The sequence below is a fragment of the Saimiri boliviensis genome, chromosome 1 (genome assembly GCF_048565385.1).
Source record: "Saimiri boliviensis isolate mSaiBol1 chromosome 1, mSaiBol1.pri, whole genome shotgun sequence".
Lineage (NCBI taxonomy): Eukaryota > Metazoa > Chordata > Mammalia > Primates > Cebidae > Saimiri > Saimiri boliviensis.
The window spans coordinates 116575202-116592490 of NC_133449.1; the positions used below are offsets into that span (position 1 = coordinate 116575202).

The 17289-nt window shown below is 45.2% G+C and overlaps 1 pseudogene; it reads left to right on the forward strand.

The window, feature by feature from the left end:
- The window catches only part of LOC141585131 (liver carboxylesterase 1-like), a 31830-nt pseudogene extending 24203 nt beyond the window's left edge, over window positions 1–7627 (forward strand).
- The last annotated feature ends 9662 nt before the right edge of the window (window positions 7628–17289 follow it).

Sequence of the window (17289 nt, forward strand, 5' to 3'; positions counted from 1 at the left end):
CCTTTGAAAGCTCAGTAAAATTAGAGGACCTTCAGACTGCATTGGTTTGATTTGTTGGTCAGTTTGTTTCTTCTCATTAATTCCCAATGATCCCTAAATTCCTAATTGCTTAACTTTTATTTTTAAACAGTTGTTGAGCTATCCACTCTCCGAAGGGAAACTGGACGAGAAGACAGCCATGTCACTCTTGTGGAGGTCCTATCCCCTTGTTGTAAGTATCCAGGCATCATGGAAATTTGCAGAGACCAAAAGAGGGACTTGCCCCAAATCATGGAACAATTAAATGGCAGAATGAAGACGGGGGCTTCAGGGCTTTCCCCGTCTCTCCACCTTTCCCACTTCACCTCCCACCCTTGGTTGGGTGGAGTTGCACAGGACTCGTGAGGTTCACCATTGAGGCAAGCCTTCCTGGTGGGCTGGAGATGCTGCATCACTCACCAGGGGGTGGTGGTCACTTTATTGATCTATTTCAGAAAATTCCTAAGGAACTCATTCCAGAAGCCATTGAGACATACTTAGGAGGAACAGACGATCTTGTCAAAAAGAGAGACCTCTTCACGGACTTGGTGGGGGATGTGTTGTTTGGTGTCCCATCTGTGATTGTGGCCTGAAACCACAGAGGTGAGTCCCAAGGTCAAAAAGCACGGGGACACGAACCACACCAACTTCTATATCTGACCCGCCTACCTCCCAGCATAGAAAGACATGGAAACAGCCAAGGGATAGGCCTCAAAGGCTGATTCCATATGGCATGGGGGGAGATGCTGTCCTATTTTGATTTATGCCTATAGCAGACTGAGAAAAAAAAATCCAGAGGTAAGTGGTTTTATAAGATGATGATCCCAGATAACAGCAGTGGGGAGGTGGGGAAGTGAGAGAGGAAAGAGATGGAATCCAATCCATGATGCATTGCCAAGGGAGTATCCACTGTGGACAACTGCAGCTAGGAAAATCAAGGAAACATAAAGACAGTGCTCAGGTGCTTCCCATCTGAGCAGCAAGGGAGCTGGGGTATTTATCCACCAGCTTCCACTTGTCATTGGTTGAAGGGTGTTCCCAGGACTTGTTAATTCCCTGTGACTTTGACCTGCTAAACACAAGGGCAGACTAGTCTCTTGTGACCAGACAAAGGCCTTAGGCCAGGAGCTACAGATGCTGGAGGTGGAAGTCAGGCTGGTATGCCCAGAAACAGGGGATATGGGTGAGACACTGACAGCATCTGCTGCAAGGGCTCCATGCCTGGAGTTATCATGGGACGTAGGGTTGCTGTGAGAGAAATATTGAAATATGAATCATGGAAGGTTTTTAAGGTCCAAGCTTGCTGCCAACAAGTTTGTTAAGTATTGGAGCTGGAGAAAGAGTGGGAGCTCCACACAGCATCCAGAGGGTTGTCCAGGACCAAGAAGGCCAAAAGGAGAAGCCATGGCAGGTGTAGGGTTGGTGGTCTAGAGGAGGGCAATGCCTGAGGCTGGCTTTTGTGCATCTTGGTGTGTGTGGGAATAGGCAGCCAGAGGGCCAGGGCAAGGTCTATGCAGGACCTTCTACCTCTGACCCAAGGCAGTGTGGGTGGGTCATGAGGTTAGGGATCCGTGAGCTCTCCTAGAGAGGAGTGTCTTCTCCTGGGTGCCAGCTAGAGGAGGTTCACAGGACTCTTTTTCTTTTGGCTCTCATTCATCCAGTTTGCAAGACAGGAAATGTTCTCCCTCTAAGCATACTGGAAGGGTTTTTAAATGTGGAACTTCATAAGCAGGATAAAAACGAGCTAAAGCTGATCTAGCAGGTGCCCACACACGATTGCACAGGAAGATGCAGGTGCTCATTAACTCTCACTTCTTCACAGGGTCCTGATAAAACCCTTTACCACTGAAATTGAATATGTTCTTTCTTAAACTTGGCCTTGCCCCATGCTCTGCATCTGATTTATACATAGTGTTCCCATCTCCATCTTCTGATGGTTTGAGCAATACTGGACTTGTGTTTTTCATCTGATTTTCCATGACTTTCAGTTCAGGTTTTTTTTGTTTGTTTGTTTGTTTGTTTTGGCTACACAGGTCTTATCTACTTACACTTTTTGTTGTATCTCACTCTTTTTGATGGAAAGACCATTTCTCAATATAAAGTTAATATGTTAAATTGTAAAAAGTTTCAAAAATATGGAAACACATAAAGAAGAAACTAGGTGTCACTCATAATTCCACTACATGGAGGCAAGTACTATAATTTTTTGTTTTCTTCTAAAGATTTTCCATGTCCTATATACTTCAAAAATCAATTTTGTATTTTGCTTTCGTTCCTAGAACACTAAGTCGTGAGGAATTTCTGAATGTTGATACAAACTCATCAAAACATCCCTTATTCCATGAAATGACTGTATGAAATTGACTTTGATATTCCTACCTATTAGACATTTAGCCTGGCTGCTCACGTTCTGATGCTACAATAACATTGTGCTCAGCCTAATGTTCATAAGTCTCTAAGCATATGTCTAATACTTTTCTTGGGATTATTTTTAGAAGTGAATAACTTGACTGGACCACAGAAAGGTTTTAGAAGTTTTGGCAAATATTGCAAAATTGCATTCCAGTGCATAAGAATGTGAATTTCTTAACTCCCCTTTTCATTTGGGATACTAAGACTAAAAGTTAATGCTGCCAATTTGTCCCCACCAAAAAGAAGCACATCACCTTGTTTTCATTTGCATGTTTTTCATGACAAGCCCTCTCACTGTCTCTGCTTCTCTTATGGTGCCTAACTGTCATTACCCAAATGTGCACCCTAGTTTTCTCTGAAGATTTGTATTGTGACTGTAGGAATTGTATGAATATCAGTCACTTTAGCCAAAGAGTTTTTACAAAGTAGGTTTTGGGCAGCATGCTGCCTATGATAAGTTCTCTCATTCACAAAAGCTCTTTCCTCTGTGGTTGACTCTGAGTTCCTCTGGAAAATGTTCGAGTTGCAAAGGCAAGGTCAAACCCTCCTTTAAGCACTTTTTGCTTGACCTTGAAGCAGCCATTTAACAGGTGGATTACAGAGCCACAGAGGATGGCTTCTTCCAAACCACGCTTCCTGCGGAGCCAAGGGTGCAGTGAAGGAGGCTGATAAAGATGAGTAAATAGACTGTTCCTCTTTTTCACGTTGAAATGACGCATGTGGGGTGCGGTGTGATCCCAAATTGGTAAATCCTTCTGTGGATGAATATTTAAGGATGCTAAGAAATGATGGCTGGAGGTGGTGGCTCATGCCTATAATTTCAGCACTTTGGGAGGCTGAGATGGGAGGATTAAAGATCAGCCTGGGCAACATAGTGAGACCCCATGTCTACAAAATAATTTAAAATATCAATACAGTAAATACAAACTAACATATATAATATCCCAAGTTTATGTAAATCAAAGAGAGATATGCTAAAATAAAAAAGAAGCATTCCCTGGATGGTAGAGGTGTGAGTGATGTTTTAAATTTGATTTTTACAATTGATTTTCAAATTATATAGGATATGGAAAATTTTTAGAAGGAAATACCAAATATTTATAGCCCTTGCTTCAGGTAATGGAATTATAAGGGTTGCCTACTTTCATCTTTATGTGTTTCCATATTTTTGTATCTTCTTCTTATTCCTGTTTCAATTTTATTTTCCAAATTTCTTACTGGAAATTTGAGGTCCAATAAGCTGGACAGTTAGGTCCATCTTACTATTAGTAATTGCTTTTATTTTGTTTTCCAAATTTCTTACTGTCCCGAAAGGAAAGAAGTTGTAAATTTTCTCCAGCAGGCTGGCATGGCCCTGACCCTTTTCTTCTTAGGGTCCTTCTTTGTGGGTATCATGATCAATGCAAAATGCTGAGTCACAGGGCTGGGTGGCCCACGAGGAAGCCCTGAAGGAGCAGCGATCTGTGGCTCCAATGAACCTGACATCTTCTTGGGCCTGGGACAGGAGAGCTTTGTTGGTGGGAGAGGACAGCAGGGGAGAAGGAGAAAGGGCAGGGGAGAGGCAAGGTCACCCTTGCTCAGCCCCTTCTCTTCTCTGCCGCCACTTTAATGCCTTAACATCTTAACACTCCCAGGCCAGGTAGGCAGTGAGACACGTGCGGAGAGTGAGAGATAAAGCCCTCAGTGTGCAGATTCCTCAGACACAAGAGACAGGTTGTTCACACTCCGCATATGTTTGTATTTAAATAGCCTCACATTCAGACAAGCAACTTGGATTTGCTTGAGTCTTCTCAGGAAGGGTGAGAAAAATACTGGAAATGCTCAAAACTAGGCAGATCAGAAGACACCTGTCAGGGTGGAGACGTCATCCCAGTGAATGAACGCGAGTCTGCTATCAACGAATGACATCCCGTGTAACCAGATGTAGAGAGATTGTCTTGTGTGAGAATGTGCCAGCAGGCAAAGGGGTTTACGTGACTGAGCCAGTGTCCCTGTAAAGGCAGTTATTGAAATGAATTGACCCAGGGTTTCCACATTCATTTATTCAACATTCATTCACTAAACAAACTCCTGGCTCCAATTCCGGTTCCACCTCAACCAGCTGTGCAGCCCGGAGCATGTCACTGAGCTCTCCTGCAACGCTGTTTCTCTACTGTGTTGATATTAGGGGTTTCCTGCAGGGCTGGAGACCTTGGTAGCCTCCAGGTGTGTGTCCGGCTACATGAACTGTGGATGAATCCTTGTCTTCTCAGACGCTGGAGCACCCACCTACATGTACGAGTTTCAGTATCGTCCAAGCTTCTCATCAGCCATGAAACCCAAGACGGTGATAGGAGACCATGGGGACGAGATCTTCTCTGTCTTTGGGGCCCCGTTTTTAAAAGGTAATGGCTCCTTGCTGGCTCTGAGCTTGGAGTTAGGAGATCTGGCTTCCAGTCTTGGTGTGGTGGCCTTTAGCAAGTTTGTCCTCTCCTGGTCTTAGTTTCCTGACTCACTGTAACAGGGTTGAATGTCATTAGGTTTTCCCCCAGCTTCCTCCCACTCTAACACATGTGAGGGAGGATGTGTGTTCATATTCCGTCTACCACAGACACTCAGGATCCTGGTCTGTGACATCAATAAGACAGGTGGGGTGTCTCCTGCAGGATTCACTGTAACAGGGTTGAATGCCATTGGGCTGTCCCCAGCTTCCTCCTGTTCTAACAGGTAAGGGAGGATGTGTATTCATGTGCCCTCTGCCACAGAGGCTAAGAATCTTGGCCTGTGACATCAACAAGACAGGCAATGGGACACATGCAGGGCCCTGCTCTAGGTTGAGACGCCACCAATCAACTTCCCTCTCCCATTAGTGCCCAGAATGTGAATGAGGGTGAGGTTAGCATTGGCATTAGCCCTGAGTCAGGTCTAATGTGTGTCTGTTTGTCTTTCTGTCTGTCTGTTTCTAACAAAAATTCATAAACCTTTACATTTAATAAAGTTAATAATTGTTAATTTAGAAATCACAGGATGTATGAATTTGGAATATGGGAAGAGACTTTGTTATTGGTATGGTTTACAGTTGGCAAGGTGGCCATCCCACAGGCTGGGAAGGTGCCACCGGCCAGCCCAGATGCCCAGACACAGCCTAGTTAAGCAGGAGGAGTTGGATAGGAGCTCTATGTGAGTCAGTTGGCTAAACATACATGTTCAACAAGTTACAGGGGGAACAATGAATATTTATGAAGGCAGTCCTGACCTATGTGTACTAACCAAACATGCATATAGCCATAACCCATCTTCACTTTAGGGTGGAGACTTAATATTTAAATATATTGCAATTAGGGCCTTTGAGTAAAAAGGTCTTCTCAGGATACAAAGCCCAGCAAGTAAGCAGGCTCTGTAAACCAACCAGGACCAGTCCATGGTTGGTTGTCTTCTTATCTGGAGAAAGTTACTGGAATGAGTCTTATGTCGTCAAAGTCATTGTTAAGACGGGCCGGGCAGGGATGTTTCTCCACATCTCCAAGCAGCAGCTGTTATAACTGTTTTCATTTTGCTTAACTCCAGGACAGTGCTAGTTTAGCTGCCAGAGAAACAGAAGCACCTCACGGCAGTGAGAACGGAGTGGATTTTTTAAGGGTACAGATGCAGGCCTGAACACTTGCCCAGCATGGCCTTTGGTCTTGTTTTTAATTTGGTGTTTTACTGCCACAAGGAGTGTGATCTGTCAGAATGATGACCTTCATTTTATTGCTGATGCTGGTCAGTGGTGTCTAAATCACAAAAGGGAGGGAGTACTGTGAGACGTGTCTGACCTGTCCGTTCCCAGGCAGGAACTCAGTGTAGGCTGTTTTGGGCTCCCCTTAGCCCTGAGGGGTTCTGTTCAGTCAGTTGGGGGTGTTAGGATTTTGTTTTTAGTTTACATCACACAACATTTAAAAGAATCCTTCCACAATGTCTTCTAAACCTTAACTCTCAGCAGGTACAGATCACATGGACTCACCCCACGGCTGCTCTGGACGCACCAGCGCCTCTGGGCCTCTCCCAGTTATGCACCCGAGGAGCCTTGAGCTCTGTTATTTTTCAGAATATGAATTGTGGGTGTGTGCCAGGGAGGGAGAAAAGTCCCAAGGCACAGCAACCCTGGGAGGTGGGGCTGCTGTAGAGGAAACCCTGGGGTGTGGCATTGCCTGTGGCCCTGAGCAGGGAGGAGGCAAGTGAGGGTCACAGGAGACAAAGGCAACCAGCACATGGGATCACATATGCCATTGCTGAGCCCTAGGTCAGCCATGCTCAAAGGTAAAGTGCACTGAAATCCACCAGGATCTTCTTAAGTTCAGAGTTCAGCTCAGTGGGTGTGAAGCATGGGCCAAAAATGTGCTTCTACCAGGCTGGTACATGATGATGCTGCTGCCGGTCCGCGGACCACACTTTGAGTAACAGATGCTTTTTTTCTTCTTCCTAACAGAGGGTGGCTCCGAAGAGGAGATCAGACTTAGCGAGATGATGATGAAATTCTGGGCCAACTTTGCTCGCAATGGGTGAGGCTGGTGGCAAAGACTGAGCCGGGCTAGTGATGGTGGGGGGACAGAACATGTCTATCAGGAAGGGGCAGCTTCTAAGATTCTAGTGATCAAACCCCTAACCCTGTGACCATAGCACTCTGACAATGAGAGCTCTCTAAAAATGGATAGGCTGCCCCAGGAGATAGTGAGCTCCCCATCTCTGGAGGTATACAAGCCTCTTGACAGAGATAAGCTTGGGCATCCTCAGCCCATCTCAGAGCATTATTCAGACCACATAGCAGCTTTGGGGCATTTCTATTTGAATCTGTTTCAGAAACCCCAATGGGGAAGGCCTGCCCCACTGGCCAGAGTACAACCAGAAGGAAGGGTACCTACAGATTGGTGCCAAGACCCAGGCGGCCCAGAAGCTGAAGGACAAGGAAGTGGCTTTCTGGACTAACCTCTTTGGCAAGAAGGTGGTGGAGAAGCCAACTCAGACAGAACACATTGAGCTGTGAATGGAATGTCCAGCCAGCCTCAGGAGCCTGGAGGAACCAAGAATGGGGTCTTTTGAAAAAGGGATTGCAGGTTAAGAAGGCATCTTATTGTGGCTGGAGAATTCTCTTGTGGTGGGGGAGGTAGCGGGGAGAGGCCATGAAGAAGCAGGTTTTGTATTTGTGACCTCATCTTTGGGAATAAAGGACCTTTTGGAGGCCAAATCAGTGCTTGTGTCTTGGACTGGAGATTCATCCATCCTCCTAGAGACAGAACGATGATGAAAGAGGCAATGTGAGAAGGAAGGTGGCTTTGCTGGGGATGGCTTGGCCTCCGGACAAGTAGAGCCCAGAGGGCTGGGCCATGGATGGTGCTCAGGGGAGCTCTGAGCATCCTGCATGTTTCTGGCTGCCAGCAGTTTCCAACAGTAGGATTTGGGATGGCCAGAGTGCAGCATCCCTACCCTCCGTTTGGAGCTGCTTGTGGAGTTGGAGGTGGCCCACGCTGAGAATGTGCCTGGATCAGTGAAAGAGGGAGGCATGCCGAGGTGATCCCACGGCATTGTTGCATGGCCCTTACTGCCGCGTTCACAGGCCTGAAACACCTTCCTGAATATGTACAATAGCCTCCCAGTGCCCTCTCTGAGCCTATCTCTTCCATCAGCTGGTCAAAATTCCCTCTGTAGCCTGGACCACTCCTGGTACGGGTAGTGACCACCTTTGAGTAAGACTCCAGAGGGTCCTCCTAATAGTGTTTGTTTGAGAATCCCAGGGGTGATTTCTGGATTCTCCTAGGATGTAGAAAGCTCTAAAGCATGTCACTCTTGACTTATCAGCAAGAGAAAGCTGGATTGTCCTCAAAATCATAACTTTTCCTGCACTAAATAGCTGAAGTTGAAAGGTACATGAGTATCCTGAAATTGAAGGGAAGACAAGAACTTGGGGGCAGGGATGATATGTGAGTGCTGGCTTACCTCTCACCTGCAGGCAGGAGATGGGGTGACCATAATAAGCAGAAATACTATGAATTTTAATCAGTGCTGAAGGCCAGGTGTGGGCCACTGTGAGTATTAAATCTCTGGGAACCACAGACACAAGGAGGAGTTGATATCATCACAGACTCTACTCCATGGACATGTATCAGGTACCCAGGAGATATATTGGGGTAGATAGTAAGACTGGACAAAGCCTGCCTTCAGGGGCACAGGCATGAGCCCTGCTCACACCCTTCACCCTTAAAGAACAATATCCTTCAACCAATGGTGAATGGCCAGCAAATCTTGTCTTCCTCAAGGCACTGGCAGAGACATATTGAGGTTGAAGACCAGGAACATTTTAAAACTCTAGACTCCTGGGAGAGGGACAGGGATTCATCTTGAGCCCAGATAATTGGTCTTTTACTGCTGGGGATGGTCAATATCTCTGACAAGTCCCCAACTCCAACACCAACAAACAAAGGTCCTGCATAACATTGAGGCTGGACCAGGACATGAGAAAGCACTCCTCGCTGCTACCATGGAGTTAGCAAGTCCCAGATAACAGAGATCTATGCTGGAGAGACAAAGCATGCAGAGAGACCCTCTCAGAACAGCAGGTACACAGGGCAGACCTAAAGCTGAGGGTGGAACGGGACATTTTTAAAACCCTTCAGAAAATCAGTACTTACACAAGCACACTAGAACCAGCACAAGGTAGCACTGGAAGCATTTGAAGCAGATGTTGCATTTAAGATAACCACAGCAACAAGAAAACTATTCCCTGCTCATCTCACTCGAAATACAGATACACATACACACACACATACACACACACACACACACACACACACACACACACACACACACAGAGTCTAGCAGCAGAAGCAAAGGTATACCCATTTCTTGCTACTAATACTACTTACTTCAGTTTCTAGTGTCTTATCCATGATGTCTAACATTAAATTCAAAATAGCAAACCTTAAAAAGGAAGCAAAATCTATTAACAAGAGACAAAGCAGTTGGGCACAGGGATGCATGCCTGTAGTCCCAGCTACTTAGGAGGCTGATGCAGGAGGATTGCTTAAACTTGTGAGTTCAGGCTGTAGTACACTGTAATTTCACCTGTGAACAGCCACCTGCACTCTAGCCATGGTATTATGATAAGATAGCATCACTGAGAGTGAGAAAGAGACAGAGAGACAGGGAGACAAAGCAATCAACAGAACCAGATTCAAAGATAACCTAGGTGTTTGACTAGCAGACTGGAATTTTAAAGTAACTATTTGGAATGCTTACATGAACAGATGCGTAGCTATAGCAGAGAGGTAGAAGCTATAAGAAAGGAGCAAATAGAAATGTTAGAAATGAAAAAATAGTGACAGAAATTAGAAATGTCTCCAGTGGGTTCATCAGTAGATCTGACACAGCTGAAGAATGAATGAGTGCACTTGAAGATAGGTCCATATAAATTACCCAACTTAAAATAAGGAAAATCAGTGAGAAAAAAAGAGCAGATAATCCTAGAACTGTGAGATCATATTTAATGGCCCAACATATGCATAACTGGAATCCCAGAAAGAGAAGACAGAGCAGGCAGAACAAAATATTTGAAATGATAATGGTGGAGAATTTTCCTGCTAATGATGAAAGACATCAAGGCATAGATCCAAGAAGCTCGGAAAACCCAAGCAGGATTCAACAACTACAAAAACAACATACACAGTTAGACACACACTAAGAAATTATCGAAGGCAGCCAGAGGAAAAAGACACTGCATCCAAAGAAAAGGATTAGAGTGGACTTCTCATAGGAATACTACACAAGCAAGCAGACAGGAGAAAAAGAACAAAGAAGAACAAATGAAAGAGTGTGCTGAAATAACAGATTTTTATCCAACCATATCAATGATTATATTAAAAGAAAATGATGTAAACACGCCAATTAAAAGGGATTTTCAGATTGGATTAAAGAAAACACAGGACCCAACCTAATGCTGTGTCATAATGAGTCGGACTACACTTTGGATGTTTGAATCCTGGTGGCTTTTAAGCCTCAGCCTTCCCTTGTCACCTCTTGCTGACACCTGGAAAGCTAATAAGAAAGCCTGGGTGCTTCCTCCTTTGGTGCTGGAGGAAAATTCAAAGCTTACCATGAGAAAGCTTACCACAGCCCCAGTGCAGTATCCTCACACCACACCCAGTCATCCTGTCTGAGACAGCATAGCATCCCAGAGCTCCTTGAGACTCAGCGAGGGAAAGCAGCAGCATATTTTTTTCTTTTGATCCAGAGAAGAGGGGAGGCACACAGAATAAGGGTCAGCAAGGTGCAGCCCACGGAATAAACCTGTCAGACTGTGAGATCCTTGGGTCAGGACCGAAGTCAGACTTGTTTTTGGGCCTCCCCAGTAAGTGCTGAGCAGTAGGATTTGGTGGATGGATGGAGAGCTGCCTGGCCAGATGGATCTGTCCATGGTACTCTTTAAATCTAAAATAACAATAACGGTAGCAACTAAAAATCTCTGCATATTTATTACGTGTTCTATTATAAAGTACTCTCCATATTAACTTAGAGAATCTTCACAGAAAACCTATGAGGGGTTCACTCAGTATCAACCACGTGAACATCAACATGCGACCCAAGAACACTAGGCTGGAAAGTGACAGACAGGACCTGCTATGGAATTTCCCTGTGGAAAAACAAACAAACAAACAAAAAGCATCCAAACAAACAAAAAACAAGATGAGACAATGCAGGCTGCTTATTCTAACAATTCTGAAGAATTTCAGGACACCAGCAGCCCAGCGTTAAAGCCACCTGCAGCCCTCCTAGCAGCAGGACCCTGTGACCGCACAGGTTTCAGGCCCAGGAAACTGGCCCTGGTCACAGACAGAGCTGGGATATGAACCTGTGCAGCCTGGATCTAGAGCCTGAGTCTTTTTAAGTGTGAAGCAGTACTTCCTTCTCACCCAGAACAGCGTTTGAAAGCGCTGTCCAGGCCAGTCCTGGTCTTTAATTGCAGAACCTCATTCTGGCCAAGGGCACCCATTTGGCGGCCAATCTCTGCTGCTCCCTCGTGCGCAGTGTCAGATAGCCACCCTGCTTCTGGGGAAGAGTCAGAACCACAGCCCAGGGGTCCCTCTTTTCTCACTTGTAGTACTCGAGAGTAACTGTAGAATGTGCTAGGCTGCAATGTCCTGATGTGGAGGGACTGGCCATAACAGCCCCAGCTCTGTCCCCATCCCTCCCTGGGACCAAGACGTTCTTCAGCACTTTAACCCAGCATGTCATGGTTCCCCCAAAGGATGAAACCCAGGACGCACTGTCTTCACAATCCCGCAGCTGCAGGACAAGCAGGGCATGTGCAACTAAGACTCCATCTGCCCCAGGCAGCCTTCTGTTGTCCCTTGCTGCCTATGTGTTTGGGTGGGAGTTTCCCATCTCTTATTCCAGCTTCAAACTGAGATAGAACCCCTTCTTGCTACAAGTAATAATGCTGCTTCATAGAGGTGTTAGGTGTTGGTCTGTTGTGTCTCACCAGACCCAGATAGGCTGGGAACCGACCTGTGGTGAACCTGCCTCACAGTTACAACCTGTGAGGGACTTTTGACTGGCCTCTGACATGGGGGCATTCTTGTGGGACTGAGCCCTTAGGCTGTGGGATCTGGCACTGTCTCCAGGCAGATGGTGTCAGATGGGACTGCATTCGAGGCTATTCAGTGGGCGTGCACTAGAGAATTGGTGTGTGGGAAAAGCTCACACATCTGGTGTCAGAGGTATTGAGGTTGTGGGAGCGTGGAGAGGAAAAACAGTTGGGTTTTTTAATTTGCAAGTTTTAGACTGGTCCAGGGAAAAGGAAAGAGATGGACCATTTGCAGAAAAATTCTAGGTAGATGGAGTTTCCTGAACACTTCTGAGATGCCAGGAACTGGAACCGTTTTGTGTGAGACGTTGGGGGGAACCCTGAGTTAGAAGGCATTTAATCTTGGTTTGAAAGAGGAATAAGATTTGGGAAACTCCCACCCAAACAGCCCGTCTGTGGTGATGACTGTAGAGGCCGAAAGAACCAAGAGACCAGTCTTAATGCTGTCTCTGGATGTGTCAGCCCAGGCATCTGCACCACTGTCTGCGGACATTGCTAGGAGCCTGGACCTGGGGCTGTGGTCCTGACTCTTCCCCAGAAGCAGGGTGGTTATCTGACACTGCGCACGAGGGGCAGCAGAGACTGGCTGCCAAATGAGTGCCCTTGGCCAGAATGAGGCTCCTGCAATTAGAGACCAGGACTGGCCCAGACAGGGCTTTCAAACGCTGTTCTGGGTGAGAAGGAAGTACTGCTTCACACTTAAAGACTCAGGCTCTAGATCCAGGCTGCACAGGTTCATATCCCAGCTCTGTCTGTGACCAGAGCCATTTTCCTGGGCCTGAAACCTGTGCAGTCACAGGGCCCTGCTGTCAGGAGGGCTGCAAGTGGCTTTAACGCTGGGCTGCTGGTGTCCTGAAATTCTTCAGAATAGTTAGAATGAGCATCCTGCATTGTTTTTGTTTTTTGTTTTTGCTTTTGTTTTGCACAGCAAATTCCACAGCAGTTCATTTTAGTTCGGTCTTCTTGGGCCTCGTGTTGACGTCACTTGATTGATACCAAGTGAACCACTCATAGGGTTTCTGTGAAGACTCTCTGAGTTAATATGGAGACTGTTTATAATAAAACACATAATAACTATGCAGTGACTTTTACTTACTACTGTTACTGCTTTTATTTATTTATTTATTTATTTATTTATTTATTTATTTATTTATTTTATGTTTGTGACTGAGTTTCGCTCATGTGGCCCAGGCTGAAGTGCAAAGGCACGATCTTGGCTCACTGCAAACTCTTCCTCCTGGGTTCAAGCAGTTCTCCCACCTCAGCCTCCTGAGTAGCTGGGATTACAGGCACCCACCACCATGCCCAGCTAATTTTTGTACTTTTAGTAGAGATGGGGTTTTACCATGTTGGTCAGGCTGGTATTGAACTCCTGACCTCAGGTGATCCACCCCTCGGCCTACCATAATGCTGGGATTGCAAGCATGAGCCACTGAGCCTGGACTAGTGCTGCTATTATTATAGATTTCAAGAGTACTATGGACTGATCATCAAAGGCCAGCGTGCACTTCCCTGGGTACAGATCCATCTGCTTAGCAGCTCTCAGTCCATCCAGGTCCCATTGCCCACCACTTATTGGGGAGCCCCAAAATGAGGTTGACATTGGTCCTGATCCAAGGATCCCACAGTCTGCGCTTTGGCCTATGGGCTGCACCTTGCTGACCCCTGATCTGTAGTGTCTCCCCTTCTCTCTGGACCAAAAGGAAAACATATGCTGTTTCCTCCCCTCACTGAGGCTCAGGGAGCTCTGAGATGCTGTCTTGGACAGGATGACCAGATGTGGCATGAGGATTCTGCACTGGGGCTGTGGTAAGCTTTCTCATGGTAAGCTTTGAATTTTCCTCCAGCACCAAAAAGGAAGCACCCCGGCTTTCTCAGCTTTCCAGGTGTCACCAAGAGGTGACAAGAAAAGGCTGAGGCTTAAAAGCCATCAGGAGTCAAACACCAAATAGTGAAGTCAAGCTCATTATGACACAGCATTTGGTTGGGTCTTGCATATTCTTTAATCCAATCTGAAAATCCTTTTTAATTGGTGTGTTTACATCATTTTTGTTTAACATAATTATTGATATGGTTGGATTAAAATCTGTCATTTCATCAGTACTTTTTCATTTGTTCCTGTGTCTTTGTTCTCCTGTCTGCTTGTTTGTGCAGTATTTAGGATTTCATGTTATCTCTTCTATTGTGTTCTTATTCATAACTTTTTAAAAATCTTTATGGGTTTTCCTGAGTATACAATATACATATTTAATTAATCACCTTTTACCTTCAGACAATATATTACCAATTAAACAAAGTATAAGAATCTTATAAAAGTGTACTTCAAATGCCTGTCTCTCATCTTTCATATTATTTTTGTCATATATTTTGTTCTTACCTATGCTCTACATTCACAGTTTATTGGTGCTATTTTTGTTTTAAACAATAATTAAATATAAGGAAAAATGTATTACCTTTATTTTAAAGTTGTCTGTAGAGCTTCACTTCTTTGATAAAGATCCAAGTTTTTGTCTTAGACATACTATCTATGTACATACAGAATTTTCTTTCATACTTTTTGTAACACAGATGTGGTAATTATAAATTCTCTCTGTTGCGATTCCGAAAGATTTTTCCCCTCTATTTTTGAACAGTATTTTTGCTGGATATAGAATTCTGGGTTGAGAGACTTTTTCCTTTGAATATTTTAAAGGTGTCATTCCATTATTTTATGGTTTGCGTAGTTTCCAGTGAGAAGTCTGTCCTAATCCCTTTCTTTGTATGCAATGGCTTTTTCCTCTGGCTGCCTTTGATAATTTCTTAGTGTGTGTCTAACTGTGTATGTTGTTTTTGTAGTTGTTGAATCCTGCTTGGGTTTTCCGAGCTTCTTGGATCTATGCCTTGATGTTTTTCATCACTATCAGGAAAATTCTCCACCATTATCATTTCAAATATTTTGTTCTGCCTGCTCTGTCTTCTCTTTCTGGGATTCTAGTTATGCATATGTTGGACCATTAGATATTATCTCACAGTTCTTGGATTATCTGGGTTTTTTTCACTCATTTTTCTCATTTTAAGTTGGGTAATTTATATGGACCTATCTTCAAGTGCACTCATTCATTCCTCAGCTGTGTCAGATCTACTGATGAATCCATTAGAGACATTTCTCATATCTGTCACCGTTTTTTTCATTTCTAACGTTTCTATTTGCTTCTTTCTTACAGTCTCCACCTCTCTGCTGAAACTACCCATCTGTTCATGTAAGCATTCCATATAGTTATTTTAAATTTCCAGTCTGTTAGTCTAACACCTAGGTTATCTCTGAATCTGGTTCCATTGATTGCTTTGTCTGTCTCTGTCTCTCTCTCTTTCTCACTTTAAGGGATGCTATCACACCACAATGCCATGGCTAGAGTGCAGGTGGCTGTTCCTAGGTACAATTACAGGGCACTCTAGCCTTGAACAGACAGTTTCAAGCAATCCTCCTGCATCAACCTCCTAAGTAGCTGGGACTACAGGCATGCATCCCTGTGCACAACTGCTTTGTCTCTTGTTAATAGGTTTTGCCTCCTTTTTAAGGTATGCGATTTTGCATACAATGCTTGACATCATGGATAAGAAAGTAGAAATTGAAGTAAGTAATATCAGTGACAGGAAATGGCCATACCCTTTCTTCTGCTGCTAGACTGTGTGTGTGTGTGTGTGTGTGTGTGTGTGTGTGTGTGTGTGTATACCTGTATTTCAAGTGTGGTGAGAGGGAATAGTTTTGTTGTTGCTATGGTTATCTTAAATGCACCATCTGCCTCAGGTGCTTCCAGTGCTACCTTGTGCTGGTTCTAGCACGCTTGTGTAAGTACTGGTTTTCTGAAGGGTTTTTTTTAATGTCCCGTTCCACCCTCAGCTTTAGGTCTGTCCTGTGTACCTGCTGTTCTGAGAGGGTCTCTCTGCATGCCTTCTCTCCTCAGCATAGATTTCTGTTACCTGGCACTTGGCAACTCCATGGTAGCAACGAGGAGTGCTTTCTCTTGTCCTGGTCCAGTCTCAACGTTAGGCAGGACCTTTGTTTGTTGGTGTTGGAGTTGGGGACTTGTCAGAGATATTGACCATCCCTAGCAGTAAAAGACCAATTATCTGTGCTCAATATGATTCCCTGTCCCTCTCCCAGGAGTCTAGAGTTTTAAAGTGTTTCTTATCTTCAACCTCAATATGTCTCTGCCAGTGCCTTGAAGAAGACAAGATTTGCTGGCCATTCACCATTGGTTGAAGGATATTGTTCTTTAAGGGTGAAGGGTGTGAGCAGGGCTCATGCCTGTACCCCTGAAGGTAGGCTTTCTCCAGTCTTACTATATACTGCAGTCTTTCTCATGGGCCCTGATAGATGTCCATGGAGTAGAGTCTGTGATGGGAGTCAACTCCCCCATGGGTCTATCATTCCCAGAGATTTAATACTCACAGTGGCCCACACCTGGCCTTTAGCACTGATTAAAATTCATAGTATTTCTGCTTGTTATGGTCACCCCATCTCCTGCCTGCAGGTGAGAGGTAAGGCAGAGTTCACATCCCATCCCTACCCCAAGTGCTTGTCTTCCCTTCGATTTCAGGGTAATCATGTGCCTTACAACTTCAGCTCTTTGGCGCATGAAAAGTTATGATTTTCAGGACAATCCAGCCTTCACTTGCTGTGAAGGCAGGAGTGACACTCCTTAGAACTTTCTACATCCTGGAAGAATCCAGAAATCACCCTTGGGATTCTGAAACAAACACTACTAGAAGGACCATCTGGAGTCTTACTCCAAGGTGGTCACTACCTGCACCAGGAGTGGTCCAGGCTACAGAGGGAATTTTGACCAGCTGATGGAAGAGATAGGCTCAGAGAGGGCACTGGGAGGCTATTGTACATATTCAGGAAGGTGTTTCAGGCCTGTGAACGCGGCAATAAGGGCCATGCAACAATGCCATGGGATCACCTTGGCATGCCTCTCTCTTTCCCTGATCCAGGCACATTCTCAGCCTGGGCCACCTCCAACTCCACAAGCAGTTCCAAATGGAGGGTAGGGATGCTGCACTCTGGCCATCCCAAATCCTACTGTTGGAAACTGCTGGCAGCCAGAAACATGCAGGACACTCAGAGCTCCCCTGAGCACCATCCATGGCCCAGCCCTCTGGGCTCTACTTGTCCGGAGGCCAAACCATCCCCAGCAAAGCCACCTTCCTTCTCACATTGCCTCTTTCATCATCGTTCTGTCTCTAGGAGGATGGATGAATCTCCAGTCCAAGACACAAGC